This window comes from Rhincodon typus, chromosome 11, assembly GCF_021869965.1.
Source record: "Rhincodon typus isolate 14 chromosome 11, sRhiTyp1.1, whole genome shotgun sequence".
Taxonomy (NCBI): Eukaryota; Metazoa; Chordata; class Chondrichthyes; order Orectolobiformes; family Rhincodontidae; genus Rhincodon; species Rhincodon typus.
In genome coordinates this window covers 5,244,509-5,250,718 of record NC_063342.1, presented here as the reverse complement: position 1 = coordinate 5,250,718, position 6,210 = coordinate 5,244,509, and positions in this window count along the sequence as shown.

Sequence of the window (6,210 nt, the reverse complement as noted above, 5' to 3'; positions counted from 1 at the left end):
CTTGCTTCATCTTCAGGATGCTCCTTTAACAGCTACCTCTTTGCCAAAGCATTTATTCATGTCCTGACATCTCCTTCTATGGTTCACTGTCAAATGCTAATACATAGTGCTGCTGCGAAGCATCTTGGAATGTTTCACTGCCATTGAAGGCACTATAGAAATGTAAGTTGTTGTTGCTGGAAATCATTTTAGGATAAGTGGAACTTTCAAGGCCTACTTTCCACTTTGCGGTTATTCAACCACTACTGTCTTCGTTGCTGACTCAGGACACGCACTCAATTCCTCAGCAGCCATTATTATGTGAGATTCCTGTCCCATTAGCAGAACTATAGGAGAGGATGTTTATCGTGGATCAGTGGGTACCATTCCATTTCTCACCCCGGAGCCAGATGGAGTCGGAAGCAAAGAACGGAAATAGCTGGGAAAGCTCAACAGGTCTGGCGGCATCTGTGGCCAGAAATCAGAGTAACATTTCAGGTCAAGTGACCCTTCCTCAGAATTGGAAGACTTCATTTCTTTGCTTCAGTTTGAGGACAGATTGAAGAAGTTGAGACTGTTCTCCTTGGAGAGAAAAAGGTGGTTTGACAGAAGTTCTCAGGATCATGAGCAGGTTGTAAGGAGTAGATAGGAAGAAGCTGTTCCTGCTCTGAAAAGGAACAAGAAGGGGAAGGCACTGATTTCAAGTCATGTGCAAAAGAAACAAGGGTGATGTGAGAAAAAACTTTTTCACAAAAAGCATAGTTAGGGTCTAGAACGCCCTGCCTGGAAACGTGCTGGAGGCAGGTTCAATTAAGGCATTCAACAGGGGTATTATTTGGATAAAAATAGTGTGAAAGGGTTTGGGGAAGAAACAGGAGATTTTCACCAGGTAATGATGCTCGTTTGAAGAGCCAATGCAGGCACAATGGGCCGAATAGCCTCCTTCTACACCGTAACATTTCAGTGATTTTGTGACTGCGGTCAACACTTGGTCACAAACTCCAGGACAATGTTCCCAACACAACACCAAGTACGAAAGGTGCTGCCTTGCAGTTAAGGGGTTAAACAGGGACTCCATCTGCCTTCTCCAACATTTAGACAAGGTTCCATAGCCACTAATTTGAAGAAGAGCAGGGCAGTTCTCTCCAGTCTCTTGGGCCAATATTTATCCCACGATCAACATTGCTAAAACCCAGAGCACCTGGTCCTTATTGCATTGCTACTTGTGGGAGCTTGCTGTGCATACCTTGCATTCCTGACAACAGTGAATACATTTTAAAATTGTGGGAGGGTCTGATCCTGTGAATTGTGTGAAAGAAATATAAGTGGGTTTCTTGATCAGAATGTTTGTTTGCTTTTAGTCATCTCGTTTATATTCCCTTTTCGGTATTTTAAACAGTTACATCAGGGACAAAAGCTGTAGTATCCAGTGAGCTCAATCTGTAGCCTTGTCCCCATTGATGTTTCTTATTGCATTTGCCAGCTGCTTTTGTGGTTTTTGTTAAATACCCTGTTTGAATAATGAATACCCAAAGCATGTGCCTTTCATGTGAACTCCACAACCTTCCTGCTTACAGTCATAATTGTCTGAGAAGGACAGTGGGGGAGGGGTGTTGGAGGCAGTCATGGTGGTAGATCTTCCTCAACATCCCAAAAACAATCTGTTCCAATTTCCATCTGTGCGCAAAGCTTCAGCGTAACCAGCCTCTCCCTCTTCTGCTAAAGTACTGAGTACAGCTTTTTTTCGCTCGAGGAAGTGTGTACTTCAGAGAAGATTCACTAGATTAATTCCAGAGATGAAAGACTTGCCTTATGAGGAGAGATTGAGCAGTTTATGTTCATGCTCGCTCGAGTTTGGAAGAATAAGAGGAGATCTAGTTGATGTATATAAGATTCTGAAGGGGATTGACAAAGCAGACGTCGAGAGGATGTTTCCCCTTATGGGACAATCTAGAACAGGAGGTCATAGCTTTAGGATAAAGGGTGGCAGATTTAAAACAGAGATGAGGAGGAATTACTTCTCTCAAATGGTTGTGAAATCATTGCCCCAGAGTGTGGTGGATTCTGAAACATTGAATACATTTAAGGAGGAGATAGACAAATTTTTAATTAGTAACAGGTTGAAGGGTTATGGGGAGTGGGCAGGAAAGTGGAGCTGAGGCTGAGATCAGCCACAATCGTATTAATTGGCAGAGCAGGCTTGAGGGGCAGAATGGCCTGCACCTCCTAGTTCCTGTCTTTTTCTCTTAATGGATGCAGTTCTAATCCTTGTGTTCAAATTCTGTCATGGCCTTACCTGCCTCTTCCCAATCTCTAAATCCCTTGTGCATTACGCAATGGCCTCAGTTGAGTCCCTGCAGCCAATGCTAGCTTCGACCAGAATGACATTGACTTTGGGCTCAAAGGGGGGAGATGGGATAGTGCAGGTGGGAATACAGGTTGGGATAAACATTCAGAATTCCCGGTACCAGACGGCTCCCTAGTGACCCATGCAGTGTGTCGGTATGTTCCTTGGCTCGAATGTAGCAGGTCTGAGAATACTCCCAGAGCTAACCAGAGTTCTAGTCCAATTGCAACTCAGCCGTAAGAGCTAAAATTTGACCCTATAAATCGGTATGGATGAACAGATATGGAAAAGTCATGAGAGTAAGGAATCACAGTGTAACGAGAGAACTTACTTGAATCCAACATCTTACAAAAAAAATTGAGTGCTGGGGAAGAGGAGGAGGAAGAAATTGCAATAAACCCAAATTGAATCCTGGGTATTAATTTTGGAAATTCAAATCAATAAAAACAACCATACAGCTGCTGGATTGATGGGAAAGAAAGTTACTGGTTCATTAGTGCTCTGGAGAGAAGGAAATCTGCCATACTTACCCAGGCTGGGCCAATATGTCACCTCAGTCTCACACCAACATGATCGTTTCCTTGGAGTGGTGCAGCTCAGTTCAGGGCATTTAAGGTCAGCTAACAAACACCAGCCTTGTGAGTGATACTCAAATCCTGAGAATAAATTTGTAAAAATTCAATTTTTTGTGTCTCTGATCAGTTGATCTAGATTCAAATAAAGACCTGTAGTTTTCCTTGAAGAATTTTGATTATTTTTGATACGCTTGTGGGGCATGAACATCATTGGCTGGGGCAACATTTATTACCCATCCCTAGCTGCCTTCTAAAACCATTACAGTGCTGTCGGTAGACCCACAATGCCATTAGAGAGGGAATTCTAGGATTTTGACCTAGGTCAGTGAAGGAATAACAATATATTTCCAAGTCAGAGTGGTGAGTGGCTTAGAGGGGAATTAGCAGGGTGTGGTGTTCCCATGTATCTGCTTCTAGATGGAAGGGGATTGGAAGGTACGATCCCAGGAATTTTGGCAAATTTACATGGTCCATCTTGTGGATGGTACATACTGCTGCTTGTTGGTGGAGGGAGTGGATGTTTGTGGATGGCTCAGATGCAGGTGAACAAAAGTTCAATGTCTTTAGTGGATGTAATCTTTATCACATCAGGGGCACCCTCAACATACACTAATCCTAAAGACATCTTCACTTAAAGCATCTTCTTCTTCCTCCATCGCATTACCCTGCCTCAGTTCATCTGTTGCCAAAACCATCATTCAGACCTTTTGTAACATCTAGACTCCAGTGCAACTCCTGGCTGATCTCCAACATTCTACCTTCCACTAACTTGAAGTAATCCACACCTCTACTGCCTAGTTCCAACCAGGCAGTGATTCCCTTTCCCTTATCGCTCCTGTATTCTCTGACCTATGATGACACCAGGTCAAATAACATCTTGATTTTAATGTTCTTCTCCTCGTTTTCAAATCCATCCATGATTGCACCTGTTCCATCTCCATAGCCTCCTCCAACCCGACAGTCTCTATGATATTTCTGCTCACTCTAATTCTGACCGCCTGAGCATTCTCAATTTTAATCTCTCCACTGCTGTTGATGCCGGGGCAGCAGAGTAGACTTTGTATAAGATGCAGGGCAACCGCTCATTGAACTTACATCCATAACATTTTCAAACCCACTGCCTCAATGACCTGAAAAGACAGGGATAGTAGGTACATGGAAACACCACCCACCTACAAGCTCCCCTCCAAACCACTCAGCATCCTGACTTGGAAATAGATCACTGTTCCTTCACTGTCAAAGTGTTGGAATGCCCTTACAGCAATGGGGGTGACTATGTGTATTGCAGTATTCCAAGGCTGCTTGCAGAATCCTGGAATTACTACAGCATAGAAGGAAGCCATTTGGCCTGTCTTGTCTGTGCCTGCACCAGTTCTATTACTCTGTGCGGAGTAATGCCTGCCCTTCCCCATATACCTGCACCCCATTTCTACCCAAATAATCATCCAATGCCCTTCTTGAATGCCTCCACCACATTTCTAGGCAGTGCATGGCACACCTTAACTGCTTACTGAGTGAAAGTGGGTTTTCTTACATTACCCTTGCTTCATTTGCATTTCACTTTAATTCTACACCCTCTCATTCTTTCTTGCTTTTGCAAACAAGAACAGCTTCTCCCTATTTATTCTGTCCAGCATGTAAGGGGAAGGGGTGAGCAGTAAACGCTGGCTTGTTGGCAATCTCGTGAAAGAAAACTGATAAGATGGTTTTGCCATGACTTGCCTCGGCTCTGAACTCTACAATTTCCTCCCTACACCTCCTACCATCAACTTGCATCTTTAAGGCTCAGCTTGAGAAACTAATGTCTCCTCATGTTGTTCATTATCAAATTCCGTTTTTCACATTGTTATAAAATGTCTGAGGCCCTCTTTCTAAGTTGAAGTTGAAATCTAAGTACAAGTTATTGCTGTTGACGTCTTCAGTAGGTGGCTTTAGGATCCGTTGTTACTGTGTCATGGGCTGGTCATTTAAACTCACAGTCTCCTCCTTTCGAGCTTGTTTCTTCTTCCTCTCTCATGCTGCGTGGTGGAGGCTGACTGTTACCCACCTTTCAGCATCACATGCCAGTATGTAGCCCCAACTAATTCATCTCGTCTGACCCTTGGGAGCAAGTGTCACAAAGCTGCACAGCTCGCTGTTTGACCTGTCCTTCCCCAGTCTCCAAACACACGCCACACGAGTCACAGTGCACATGCTCAGACCTGAGCAGTCACATATTCGCCACATATGAATGCTCACATGAAGCAGTTGAATTCTCTCTCACGCATGCACAGCTCCACACTGATGCACTCTTGTTTCAGCAGTGAATGTTTGGATTATAATTAAAACAAGGGAACCATGTTTTCTTCGCCTAACCAACTTGTTCAGAGATATTAGCAGGTGGAACTTGGCCCCAGGCCCACTGGCTCAGAGGTAGGGACACTACACTGCACAGAAAGTCCATCCATGTTCAGAAAAGATTTACAAGGATGTTGCCAGGTTTGGGGGGCTTGAACTACAGAGAGAGGCTGAAGAGACTGGGCTATATTCCCTGGAGCATCGGATGCTGAGGAGTGACCTTACAGAAGTTTAAAAAATTATGAGGGGCATGGATAGGGTAAATAGACAAGATCTTTTACCCAGGGTAAGGGGGTCCAAAACTAGAGAGGCATAGGTTTAAGGTGAGAGGGTAAAGATTTAAAAGGGACCTAAGAGACAACGTTTTCACACAGAGGGTGGTGCATATATGGAATGAGCTGCCTGAAGAAGTGGTGGAGGCTGGTACAATTACAACATTTAAAAAGCACCTGGATGGGTATATGAATAGGAAGGGTTTAGATGGATATGGGCCAAATGCTGGCAAATGGAACTAGATTTATTTAGGATATCTGGTCGGCGTGGACGTGTTGGACCAAAGGGTCTGTTTCCATGCTGTATGATTGCATGTATGATTTTATCTTGGTTCTTCTCATTCCTAATTACAACGTTGCTGTCGCTGGACCTGTTATGACCCGCCCTTTCATTCTAAACGGAGGATTGACCCAGAATCATTGATCATCAATAAAGTCCCGGGGTGAGGTGCACTTATCAGGACTATTAGACCAGTTACTAATCCTGTCCTGAAGAGAGTAGAGTAGGCCAGAGTAGGCCAGAGACATGTTTTCCTCTTCCCCTCTCCTCGGAGTGGAACCACATCAAGGATTGTGGGCTCAAGTCTACCTTGGGGATTCTGAGCACATGCTCCAGGCTGATGCTCCAGTGTGGCACTGAGAGAGCGCTGCACTGTCAGAAGTGTAGTCTTTAGGATGGAGATACTGAAGTTCAGCTCAC